Raw genomic sequence first — 14218 nt, forward strand, 5'->3', positions numbered from 1 at the left:
TTTGGTTTGTAAGTTTTGGAATAAATTTTTGTAATTGTATTTGCTAAGTTTAAATAATCGATAGATCCAAATTTTTTCAGTATACCATTTGCGTTCAATCCATTACAAATCTTAATCCAAATTTTTATCCATTTTGTTTTCTAGTTCTCATATACTAAACATAATGATTTTCGTTATTCTATCAAAAATTTCTTGGGCAAAAGGTAGACTAAAATCAATTATCTTAAGCTTTAAATTATTACTCTAACCTTCTATTCTCGGCTATAAATAAATACAAAAACTGTCGAACGTAAATGATTTAATGAAGAAAAAGGATATCGCTCTCTAAGCTCCACCCAGAGAGCTTTGTCATATGCAATTAAGTAATAAAAAGTAATGACGTATAACAGATTTTTGTAGGCTTAAGATATTAGATACTACCCCGCAAGAAAGAAAAATCCATTATATCTGAGAATTAACTAATATTCAGAATCAATGGTGAGGAAAAGGAGAATACTAAACATAATGAAGTGTAGCAATAATAGGAGCCGCGTCATCTGTACCATGAAAAAAGAGAAACATTGTATTCAAGTGAGTAGATCATTTCAGCAAGTTACGTCCAGAAATTGTGCACGAAGTAGCAAGCAACTTGAGCGCAAAAATTTAATTAACTGCAGCCTAAATTAATTTGCCATAATATAGCGGCATTTCGTGCTTCAATTGAAAGCTAATTAGGTGGAAGTGAAAAAAAGGGGCGAAATAGATAAATAATAGATGAGATGGGCTTAACTTTGGGTCTTTAGAATTGAGAAATATTAATGTGAAGGCTAAAAACCAATTGGAGAGACAAAATATTATTTTTTAATAAATTTTTTAGTAAATGATCAAAATATTTTATAATTTTTTTTTTTCAAGTTTCTTCATAGTATTTTACTGATTTTAACCTGAAAGGAATATATTAATTCGCTACGCAGATTGTGAAACCCAGAAGAAGATGTCGGATACCCTATAAAATACATATATGATACATATGAAGAAATAATCAACGCCATGAGCTGATTTGAGTTAGCTATTACCGTCTCTCTGTCTGCCTGTCAGTATATAAGCGAACTAGTCTCTCTGTTTTCGAGATATCGCTATGGAAGTTTGCACACGTCGTTTTTTCCCCAAGAAATTGTTCATAAGTCGGAATCGCCGATATGGGACCACTATAGCAAAATGTTGTCATACAAATGATTCGTTCCGAATCAAGTCCTTGTATGAACACCTCTTTTTTTTACAAGATATCTTTACGAAGTTTGGTATAGGCAATTATGCAAGGTAGCTACTATATTCGAAAGTATTGTTTAGATCCGACCAGTACAACTTAAGGCTGTCATGCAACTTAATCGATCACAATCTAATTCTTGTATGGGAAGCTTTATTATTTGACAAGATATCCTCACGAAATTTGGCAGGGATTAAGCCATTGATATAATCTGCGAAATTACTAATTAGATCGAATCAGTATATCATATAGCTGCCATGCAAAATGTCTACATCCAGCCCTTGTATGGATAATTTTCTTATTAGATCTGATAACTGTCCGAAATTTGGCATTTATTGTTGTCCAAGAGAATGCTATAATCTGCGAAATTACTGAGACTAATATAACGTATATCCATCTGAAGTTTATAATATTTCTAGCTTTTTTTTATTTTTCTTCATAAAATTATGTTAAATATCTTAAAAACCCTTCTTAAATGTATTTAATCCAAGTCCACACAATAAATATTTCGCCTATTGTCTTCTACTCGTGATAAACCACGTGCGTAGTGCAGCCAACCATGCGAATGCGTTCACACAACAAACAAAATTTACTCATCGAGCAATTTCCATTGTTGAGAGACTTCTTGCAAATACCTGCGCTAGCTTTCGCATTTCTTCTTGTGCAAACATTCGCTATTTATTCAACACAGTCGCCAACATATACGCGCTTCACCAGCATCGGCAGGCAGACAGGCATGGCTCAAAACATTGAAAGGATCAACTTTTCATTCATTAGTACGATTTTAATAAAATTGAGTGTTAGTGAACTTTGCATAGCGCCACACCCTCACCACACCCTTTTCCGAGGAAGCGCAATTGCAACTGCTCGTGAGAAGTTGAATGAATAGTTTTCTCAGCTGCTGCTACATTTCCTTCATTCTTCCACATTCTCATTTTCCACGCCAATGTTATTTGAATTTCTCCAGGTGATAAGGCATAAAGATCTATTATTTACTCACTGTTCAGTAATTAATGCGCCATTCTGGCAAAGTTACTTGAAATTATCTAAGTTTATGTTCAATTTACCTTTCATGGAGTGAGCCTCGGCTTGTTATAACTTTTCATGATAAATTGAATGGCGTTTTGAACATTATTCAATCAATTGATGATTGTTTAATTAAATAAGTTGAGCTTATGTTTCAAGAATTATGTCATTTTATTCATCTAAAGGGTAAGAAAATTAATATAGGAATAAATAAATTTACTTTAACTTAAGTGAAGTCAAGTACGAAGAGTTTAAGTTATTTTAATTTTACATTAATACCTTAAAACATAAAAATAAGTTCCATAAGACCATACCTGGCTAACTTAAGTTAAGCTACGTCAAGTTGAGGTAGATCATGTAAGCTAAGGTCAAATAGGTTTTATCATAAAAATTATCGTGAGCCTAATACGACGAATACAGCGGCTGAGTGATAACTCTCACTTCGGTTTTGGCCAATAAGTGACTCACAATCATTCTAGAATGTGAAGGCGCCTTATCTTGGCAAAAAATCCAGGAATTTTCTGTTTTAATGATCTCTACTTGACGTAATTTTTGCAAACAAAATTCAAGGCCTTTCGGTGCAAGTCTAACAGCAACACGCTCCATACCGGAAATATTAACCAAAACGTGTTGAGTCGTTTCCTAAGAGATGTTGAAATCCTCCGCTATCTTACTAGTGCCAACACGGTGATTTACAAGCAATATTTCATCAACTTTTTCGATGTCATTAAGAAAGGTGAATGGACGACATTCATGAGACAATTTTTCGATGATTTCACTCAAACATTTGTGTTCAAGATAAATTAGGCTTGCCCAAACACTACCAATTTCAACGATTCCGTAGCCATTTTGGTTAATTTTTTCCTGACATCAGAATTTGTTTGAAGCCCTATATACATATATATATAGAGAAAGTGTAAATGAAGAGATGGATTTGGGAGTGTTTACAAAGTTGTTGAGAATTTACATACATATAGTGTAGGCACCCAAGAAGAAATTGGGTGAGTGATGAGAAGGTTAGTTTGACTACTTTATTAGCGAAATAAGGTACAAATACCTAAAAATATATAATATTTTTTACATAGTAAAGGAAAATGCAATTTTCTTTATTATTGAGGTATTCTCTGAGGCATTGTGAAAATAATAAACACCATTAAAAAATTTAAAACCAATTAATTATTGTTAAGTTTGTTTTCGTAGAGAGAGGAGTCATTCTGTAGTCCGTGGTGGGAGAAAACTCCAAGTTCTCTACTAGATCTCAACGCAATAAAAAACTATTAGTTTTTCTAGGTTTAAATAAAGTTAAGATTTAATGGACAGGAAGGTTTAGAATCAGTTCCAAAAACTGTTAACTTCAATGGTAAGTTAAGATTGAAAAAACATTCCCTTCAACAAATCCAGTCAGTTCCTGAACAGCAGCTAATTGTTCATCAATTTGGAGTACAATGGGTGAACCAAAGGAAGGGTTGAACATGATTAGAGAGCAATAGAAGTAAATTAACATTTGGTCATGTTGAACCCTTTCCTCGGGTCACTGCATACATTCAGGTCATATGCTCCAGCGGGAGAGAGCAAATATAATGATAATAAATTAGGGTTGGATTGTTGTCCTCTTATCAACTCGAAAATATAAAAAATGTTACCAGCGCAATGAGTTATGAGATTTTGCAGAGTGATTACCGCGATATACCTTCACACTTTAGCAGCACTCGCACGCTCATACGCTTTAGTAGACTGTCATTTTAATATCGCCAGCGCTTCAGCGCTCCGTATCCACTTTGTACCCACTTATGAGCTAAAAGTTGATTGCATTTTTCATTCTGTGAACTAAAAACACCAAGGAGTAATGTCTACAGTATACTTTAGTTTTTATTTACTTTTCTTAAAACATTTGTTAGTTTTGCCAACTTAACTGATCCCACAAGATGATAAGTATTCCACTAGGCGACCACACTGTCCCCCGCCAACAACGCGCACAAAACAAGTAAACTGAAACAGAGAAATGCTCCCCATGTACCCGCCGATGTGAGCAAATAGAAGTGAGATTGAAGAACAAAAGGAAAAAGGCAACAACAAAATTCATGCGAACTGAGCCCTTAATGTAGAGCTGTATTTACTGGTAACTGTATAAGAATTGATACCGTTAACGAGGTACGAGTATACCGATGCTTTGTCTTTGTTTGCGCAATTCTCAGTATTCTTAGCCTTCTCAAATTGTTGTTATTGCGTTGTTAGTGGCAGTAATCTTATCGGCGCTTGTCGCTTGTCTTCGGTGTCAGTTGTCGTTACATAAATGCTTTAAGTAAAACAATTAAGCTAAAAAATAAATAACAAGCGAATTCTACTCAGTTCAGCTCCACCAGCGGGCGGACACATGCCTCTTACGCTCTTTTGCTGGGCACAAAGACAACTTTCGGTGGCGAAACAATGCACTAAGAGACGATGGCAATCAGCTTCAAGCGCTTTTGGTGTGCTGTAGTGCAAGGATGTCATTTGTTGATGGATTTCAGTGTGACAATTCGGCGAAATTGATGTTTTCGATGACCTTTATTGATAGCGGTTCAATGGGACTTACTTGTATTTGTGTGAAGAAGAGAAATAGAAAGAGGAAAAGAGATAGAGTGAATGACAGTAACTAAGAGACTCCAACGGTAATGTTGGGAATTTTTATACTCTTGCAACCTGTTGCTACCGAGTATTATAATTTTGTTCACCTATCGATTGTATGTATCACCTAAAACTAATCGAAATATACATATATGTATATTAGGTTGACAAAAAAGTCTTGCGGTATTTTCGCTAGTTCTAGTTTTATTCGTCGCATCGGGTCATGCTATACCTTTTTGGAAAGCTCATTTCACGCGCTAACACGTGTTTGATTGATTGTCGTTTCTTTTAAGTCGTTCGTGAGTTATAGCGTCGCAAACATGGAGCAAAATAAAGAGAAAATACGGCATATTTTACAGTACTACTACGATAAAGGCAAAAATACATCTCAAGCCGCCAATAAAATTTGTGCAGTTTATGGACCCGATACAGTTTCCATTTCCACCGCACAACGATGGTTTCAACGTTTTCGTTCTGGTGTAGAGGTGGTCGAAGATGCGCCACGCTTCGGAAGGCCTGTCGTCGAAAATTGCGATAAAATCGCTGAATTGGTCGAAAGAGACCGGCATGGTAGCAGCCGTAGCATCGGTCAAGAGCTGGGCATGAGTCATTAAAAATTCATTTCAATTTCAATAAAAAAAAAATTCAATAAAAATACCGCAAGACTTTTTTGACAACCCATTATGTAAATGATCAAGATGACGAGATGAGCTGAAATCCGGGTGATAGTCTGTTTGTCTAAATAGTACATTTTACTACTTACTAAATAGTACTTGTTTCAAAAACTAATATACCATTTTAAAGCATTTTTTCGCATAAAATCAAAAACTATTCTGAAATCACGAAAATCCCGAACATCCATAAAATACTTTTATTTGCCTCTAAAATATGCCTACTTTTTTTCTCTGTCTCCTTATTTCTTTTCTCAAGTTCTGCTCACCTTACGCTCATAAAATATACAATTAAATTAAGGACACATACTTTTAGGCATTTTGTATATTAATATTTAATGCGTCAATTGTGCAGCGTATTGGAAATTTAATATGAAGCTGCGGGCGCCAAGAACTCCAAACCAATTGCAAATAATTACCAGCTGCGCCATATGGATTGCACACATACCAGCGCATATGTATGAAGAGGTGTGTTAAGGCTTTCCAGTGTGCACACATAGCCACACACGCTTTCCATAATAATTTGATAGCGATTTAATCTCGTTTTCACTTTGGCTGGTGCAGACACTAGACTAACTGAGATGTGGCTTTTTCATTTTTGTTTTTTTTTTGTATGTCTGTTTTTAGGGACTCTAAGAAATGTGAAATGTTTGGAAGTGTGAAATGTAGGAAACCACTAGTACTTGGGGTATAAAAACGTCACTATTTATGTAAGGTAAAATTTTTGTGCTAGTACTGAGCTACTATGTTAGAGTGTTAGAGTGAACTGATTGGAGGTATGTCAGCATTTTCAACTTATTTCTTTCAGAGTTTGTCCAAACGAAAGTATTTGAAATCATAATATTAGAAATATAGGAGCTAGATGAAGGTTTGGGTCCACTTAAAACATTTTTTTATGTTAAACAACATTGGAAACCAGAAATCTTTCCGAGTAATTCAATTAAAATATTTGACATGTTGAGCAATAGAAACGGCATAAAGTCAACCGAATGGTAGAAAATCATTACAATAAATATATGGGAGCTAGGCTAGGTACTGAGCTATTTTTAGCATTAAATCACATTGTTAAGAAGAAAACATTCCTTCATTTATATTAAAATATCTCACACATTTAACAATTACAGGTTAGAAGCTTCTCATATTCGGATTTAAAGTTAAACAACGATAGCAAATATTAAAAACAAAAAAATTTTGAAGGTTACACTTGTGAAAGAGTGGACTTTCGAAAAAAAATGTATTTTTAATCTTACATATATCGATATTATATATGTAACTTCAGGAATACAATATTAAAATTTAAAAGGTAAATTCCGTAAAATCTTTGAGTTACAGCATTCTAAAGTACAATCAGTTCCAAAAGTTTATCATCAATGCCAATTTTCTTGAGTGATTCCTCGAAGACATACATACATTTAAATCACTTGCTGTTTTTTAGCGCCGACGGAGATCGAGTGCAAATCGAAAAGTATTAAATCTCCTTTTTTAGGCTGATACAGTAGCTCAGCTTCTTACATGGATTTACCAAATAAAAAATATTCAAAACCATGCCTCATTAAGGGGTGGGTAAGGTTTGTTTCGTCGAAAAAAGACCTTTTTTCGTGAATTTTTTTAGAAAGAATTATTGCTGTAGGTTTATTTTACTTATTATTATATGAAAGTACAACATTTGAAGGATGCATAAAAAAAAAGTTTTATCGAAAAATAGCGAGGAATAACGGATTTATCGTCGATCTCTGCAGGCACCTCGAAAAAAAGTTGTTGTGCGGTGACCAGCCTACAGCATCACTGGATCATCTGAAACCAAAAAATCAAAATGTTTTTTTTATTTTATTAGTTTAGCTTTCAATTGACCTCGAGTTTTCTTAATTTTTCAATTTTTCAATTTTTGTTACCATTTTCAAACAAAAACAAGTAAGGAAGGCTAAGTTCGGGTGTCTCCGAACATTTTATACTCTCGCATTATAAAGTGATAATCGAGATTTCATTATACGTCATTTACATATTTTGCAAATACCGTATTTTTGTAAAGTTTTATTCCGCTATCATCATTGGTTCCTAATGTATATATTATACAGAGAAGGCATCAGATGGAATTCAAAATAGCGTTACATTGGAAGAAGGCGTGGTTGTGAACCGATTTCACCCATATTTCGTACATGTCAGAGAGTAGAGTTTGGTTGACATAGCTATAGTAGTTTCCGAGATATGTACAAAAAACTTAGTAGCTGTTTCCAAAAAAATTACGTCCAAATATGCCCCTCCCCAACGCGATCCTTTGTGCCAATTTCACTTTAAGATCTTTATTTATGGCTTAGTTATGATACTTTATAGGTTTTCGGTTTCCGCCCTTTTGTGGGCGTGGCAGTGGGCCGATTTTGCCCATCTTCGAGCTTAACCTTCTTATGGAGCCAAGAAATACGTGCACCAAGTTTCATCATGATATCTCAATTTTTACTCAAGTTACAGCTTGCACGGACGGACGGACGGACAGGCAGACATCCGGATTTCAACTCTACTCGCCACCCTGATCACTTTGGTATATATAACCCTATTCTGACTCTTTTAGTTTTAGGACTTACAAACAACCGTTATGTGAACAAAACTATAATACTCTCAAACATTGTTGCGAAAAATGACGATTTTAGACGAAAGAATCGACCTATTTGTTATTGTAAAATTGTTAGTAATAAAAATTTTCGGAAAAGCTCAACGTCATTCGAGAGCTATATAAGTATATGTAGAATATTTGTACAAAATTTCAAAACGATCGATGCAGTAGTTTTTTCTGTAGGCTGGTCACCGACTTTAAAAATGACATATTTGGGAAAATCGATTCAAAGTTTTCTACATTCAGCGCAGGTAGCTGGAGGTACCGTTATTCAACCTGCTGTAACTTAGTTAGTTTTTCTCCGAATGACGTAAAACTTGAACACAATATTCTTGAGATGTTGATGGTTCAGAAAAAATAAATAAAAAAAAAAAAATGAAAAAAAAAGTTGTCAAACCTTACCCCCCTTAAAGTCGATCGCCAAGAAAGTTTTGCAGAGAAATTATAAATAATCGTTAGAAACTGAATGAATAAATCGAAATATAAAATAGTATTTCAGAAAATAACAGAACGTTAGTGTGCGTTTAGGCGCATACATTTACACCTGCTACATTTTCATTATTTGCTTACACATTTGCTGACTACCACTCTTATTATACCAATTTTGTATTTTTTTGTATTTGTTGTTTTTGTTATTATTGCTGCTGATGTTGTAGCTGTTTTGATGCTGCTGGTGGCATATAATAACATTCGCATACTGGTAGCCGAAATAATGGCCACAAATGTTGCCAAAATAAAGCAAATGAATACAAGAGCAGATTCAAATCTTTACGCACAAACATACACATACGAAAAATATTACAAAAACTCGATAAAGCGGCACACGAACATTGGAATGCAAGAAAGTGGCATGAATTAGGAGAAAATGAGAAACCTTTAAAAAAGGTAAAATTTGCCCAAAATAAGTTTACACGTACGCAAAAATACACACAGAGTTATACAAAGTAAATGCGTGTGTATGTTAGTGTGAAAGAAGCAAGGTCGTGCGCTCAAGAGAAATTACACATTTGCCACGCGGCGCAACCTCTTGTTGCACAGGCCAATGTGGCAAACTGGAGAATAATAATGTGCACAACAAAAACTAAAAAATGGGACTTCAAGTTGAGAAAATATTTGCACATAAAATAAATGTTTAACTGAGTGAAAGTTTAATGCACGCATACTTCAAATTGTTATTCGTTTTCCATTAGTTCGTCGGCACTCGTCCATGGGGAGTTGGCTGTTGGTATAAACGCCTCGTCATCAATTCGACGAAGGCCGAAAAAATTGCTTTCTGTTTTTGCTGCTCATTATTTTCGAAAATTACGGCATTTCTTTTTTCTGTATGGAAATGCTATTATTTGTAGTAATTGGCAGCTCCATACCAAATAACTATAAGTTTATGCTTAAAATAAAAGTTGAACTTTGTCCGATTAAAGGAATTTTTAACAAAAAAGAAAGGTTGACTTATAGAAGCCATGCTACAGGGATTAAAGTTCCGATAAAAAAATGAAGAAAATAAAGTTGACTACACTGTGGCTTAATGTTGGTGCTGGAGATCTGATTATTTGTGTGACAAAATTGTTTTATATTACCTGACATGATTGATTATGACATTGAAATATTAATTCATATTCATCCAGAATTCAATAAGTTTTCACATAATCGCAGACTACAATTAAATGTACATGAATTTTAGTTAGCTTTAGACTTTAAATCATTAGTTTGGGAATTACGTCCTTTTAAGTGAAGCAACCTTTGTAATTGTCAAAAAAATGGGTTAAAAGACATTTCACGTTTTGATAAATATTGCTTTTTTAAGGGAACAAATACAGTTTAGGCAAGCACTTGGTGTGAAGACAAGTTTCCGGACACTGACGCAGGAAAATCGATTCTCACGGATTGATATGTTTAGACATAGTGAAATGAAGGCTGAAGACGAAGAACGGAGTGGACGCCCAAAGGAGAATGTTAATCACGAAAACATAAAAAGTCCACAAAATTTTATTGGATAAGCGTAATATGAAAATGTTCGAGATAACAGGCACTCTAAAGATATTTTGTTGATATCTTATATGTATTTTATATCATTAAAGGATGAGAAGCTCTGTGCAAAGTGGGTGCAGCGCGAACTCACTTTTGAGGAAAAACGTAGAAGTGTTGATGATTCGTAGCAGTCTTTAGAGATGTTGAAGCGTAATAAACCCGGGATTTTGCGTCGATGTATAACAATGGGTGAAACATGGCTACATCATTTCATTGTGAAGTCTAATCGACAGTCATCGGAGTTAACTGCACACAATAAACGCGCTCCAAACTATGTTAAATAAACGAAAACGACGTTTGCCAAAAGATGTGTTTTACTATCACAAGCCGGGGACTTTTTAATTGAGCTTTTATTCCAGAACTAGTGCGAGGGTTAGTGGTTAAATAATGAGTTGTCAAAAAAGTCTTGCGGTATTTTTATTAAATTTTTTTTTATTGAAATTGAAATGAATTTTTAATGACTCATGCCCAGCTCTTGACCGATGCTACGGCTGCTACGGCTGCTACTATGGCGGTCTCTTTCGACCAATTCAGCGATTTTATCACAAATTTCGACGACAGGACTTTCGGAGCGTGGCGCATCTTCGACCACCTCTACATCACAACGAAAACGTTGAAACTATCGTTGTGCGGTGGAAATGGAAACTGTATCGGGTAGATAAACTGCATAAATTTTATTCACGGCTTGAGATACATTTTTGCCTTTATCGTAGTTGTACTGTAAAATATGCCGTATTTTCTCTTTATTTTGCTCCATGTTTGCGACGCTATAACTCACGAACGACTTAAAAGAAACGACAATCAATCAAACACGTGTTAGCGCGTGAAATGAGCTTTCAAAAAGGTATAGCTTGACCCGATGCGACGAATAAAACTAGAACTACGCGCTTTCAGCGCCAACTAGCGAAAATACCGCAAGACTTTTTTGACAACATAGCTATTATCAGTCGATAGATCCCCCGCTTATTGATATAACCTCAATTTGAGAACATACTTGTTGCTGGAATATAAATATTTTCAAATTTGAATGATGTTTCGCCTACAAATTATATACTTTCTTACTCTTGCTAAGATTTCTCAGGCAGATTTTAAAATATACGAATATAAAAACCACACGTATTTCGGCACTTTTTATACCCTGAACAGGGTATATTAAGTTTGTCAGGAAGTTTGTAACGCGTCGGAGACCCTATAAAGTATATACTTGTATATAAATGATCAGTATGTTGAGCTGAGTCGATTTAGCCATGTCCGTCTATCCGTCTGTCTGTATATATACGAACTAGTCCCTAAGTTTTTAAGATATCCTTTTGAAACTTTGCAAACGTCATTTTCTCGTCAAGAAGCCCCTCATTTGTCGGAACTGTCGATATCGGACCACTATAACATATAGCTGCCATACAAACTCAACGATCGGAATCAAGTTCTTGTAAGGAAAACTTTCACATTTGAAAAGATATACTCACGAAATTTGGTAGAGATTATTTTCTAAAGCAACAATGTAATCTCTGAAGAAATTGTTCAGATCGGATCACTATAACATATAGCTGCCATACAAACTGAATGATATGAATCAAATGCTTGTATGGGAAACTTCCTCATTTGACGTGGTATCTTCACGAAATTTGACATGGATTACTGCTTAAGATAACAATATACATAGTCTCCGAAAAAATTGCTCAGATCGGATTACTATAGCATATAGCTTCCTTACAAACTGAACACATAGTTACTAAAAGAAATGCACCTGTGAAGGGTATATTAGCTTCTGCCGAAGTGAAGGTTTTTTCTTGTTTTTAATACTAATTGTTTAGTAGTTACTTTACTGTAAAAAAACTAATATTAAAATACTGTAGAACTATTAAAATAAATAAACTTTTCCTTAACTTATAAATAACCTCAGCAAATGTTTAATGAAGTATAGTGCAATTAATTGGTAACCATTTACTTTTGAAAGCCAACAAAAAGCGTTAATTTATTATTTAGCTTAATATATGCATTGCACTTTACAACCAACTAATGAATAATTAATAAATTAAAATCAAAAGAAAAAACCAAAACATATAGCCGCATAACGAAATGGCACGAAGTACATAGTGGTACGTATCGTATGTATATGAAAGTTAATGTATTTCAGTTATTGCCAGCAGCAACGCCCTGTGGGGTTAGTCAAATAGCCGCAAGACCGCATAAACGCAGTAAAAACGCATAAATAATAGTGTGAGAATAATAAACATGCTTTATGAGCCATTAACCATTTAAAAAGGTATTAAAATTAGCAGAAAACCGAAGCAAATTAACAAAAAAAACTAAAAGAAGAAATACAGAAATTATTTTATATTTATTATTTGTTGGTTTACTATGCTTCTGGCAAAATAATGCAAATAATTTTTAATTACATTTTCCAAAACGCACACATTCGAAATATATATTTGTATCGTAAATGAATTACAAGAAATTTAGGTATACCAGCATTTCTCATTCATTTTTCTGATTACAGAAAGCATTTGTCACAATATATGTATGTACTACTGTGCCCAAAAAATAAGGTGACATTTGAATTTAAACTGCGCGCGTCGAAGGATTTGGAGAATTATTTTTTTTTTAGGTTGGTAGTACTGTCAGTCACATTTATGTTAAATTTCATGTCAAAATATTCATTAGTGTTTGAAATACGTGTCTTTTTGTGAGCTGCTAAAAGTGAGCTTTTCGTTTTTTGCGATGTCGAAATTTGTTGAGCAAAGAATTTGCATTAAATTTTGTTTACGGAATCAATTTTCTGCTGCGGATACGTTGAGGATGATGCAGAAAGCCTTTGGTGATGAGGCTATGTCTAAAAAAAATGTTTACAAGTGGTATAGTGAGTTCCAAGCCGGCCGTGAACGTGTCGAAGACGAAGAGCGTCCAGGGCGACCATCAACCTCAACCGACGAAGCTCACGTTCAACAAATCAAAGTTTTGGTGTTGAAAAACCGTCGATTAACAATAAGAGACCTTGCTGATAAAGTTGGCATATCCATTTTGAAGGATGTTTTGGGCCTCAAGCGCGTCAAATCTCGACTGGTACCGAAAACATTGAATTTTTTGGAAAAAAGGCGTCGCGTTGAAGTGTGTGAAACGATGCTTTCCGACTACCAGGGTGTCATGAAACGCATTGTAACTGGCGATGAGATTTGGATCTATGCTTACGACCCCGAAATAACCGATCAATCGAGCGAATATCGTGCCAAGAGAGAGCCAAAAAAATCGCGCCAAAGTCGCTCAAAAATCAAGGTCATGTTGACTATTTTCTTCGATTATCGCGGTGTTGTGCATTATGAATTCCTTCCAACCGGTCAAACAGTCAACAAGGAATATTATTTGAACGTTATGCGTCGTTTGCGTAACGCTATCCGCCTAAAAAGGCCGGAATTGTGGAAAGACAATTCTTGGTTTTTACACCACGATAATGCACCATCCCATACTGCCCTCGAAATTCGTGATCATTTCGCCAAAAACTCAACCCATTTACCGCAACCACCGTAATCACCTGATGTGGCGCCGTGCGACTTCTGGCTGTTCACCAAGCTCAAAAGACCGCTTCGGGGACACCGTTTTTATACGATAGAGGAGATTCAAGCCGCATCGAAGACGGAACTGAAGGCCATCCCGGAAAGTGACTACAACCAGTGTTTCGAAGATTGGAAAATCCGTTGGCATAAGTGCATTACATCGGGAAGGGATTGAAGGGGATGAAATTGATTTGGAGGAATAAATAAAGAATTTTCAAAATAAATACCATGTCAGCTTTTTTTTGGGCACAGTAGTACATTCTCCATATCGGCGAATAAACGCTATATCGCACTACACGCTCTTCGATATACAATCGAGGTGAGAAGCGAGTGAGAGAGAGATGAAATAAATAAAAAAAATTGCGGAGGAAGGTTACTAAGATGATGTTCACCGAGTTTTCATAATACCAAGCAGTATTTGGACTCAGACAAAATTGTACTTTCCATTCCTTTTCTATAATTTTCGGATGTAAACTAGACTGTG

General features: G+C 35.1%; 1 long non-coding RNA gene across 3 annotated transcripts in view; it reads left to right on the forward strand.

Annotated features, from left to right (window-relative positions):
- The window catches only part of LOC126753591 (uncharacterized), a 45461-nt gene that overhangs the window by 27278 nt on the left and 3965 nt on the right, over nucleotides 1-14218 (forward strand). The window contains exons 3-4 of one of the 3 annotated variants that reach the window (XR_007666191.1): nucleotides 9960-10154; nucleotides 10240-10559. The exons of the other annotated variants lie outside the window; for them this stretch is intronic. This is a non-coding gene — a long non-coding RNA (uncharacterized LOC126753591). The remainder of the gene's footprint in view (nucleotides 1-9959; nucleotides 10155-10239; nucleotides 10560-14218) is intronic. 3 annotated transcript variants of the gene reach the window in all.

This window comes from Bactrocera neohumeralis, chromosome 3 (assembly GCF_024586455.1).
Source record: "Bactrocera neohumeralis isolate Rockhampton chromosome 3, APGP_CSIRO_Bneo_wtdbg2-racon-allhic-juicebox.fasta_v2, whole genome shotgun sequence".
NCBI classification, from domain to species: Eukaryota; Metazoa; Arthropoda; class Insecta; order Diptera; family Tephritidae; genus Bactrocera; species Bactrocera neohumeralis.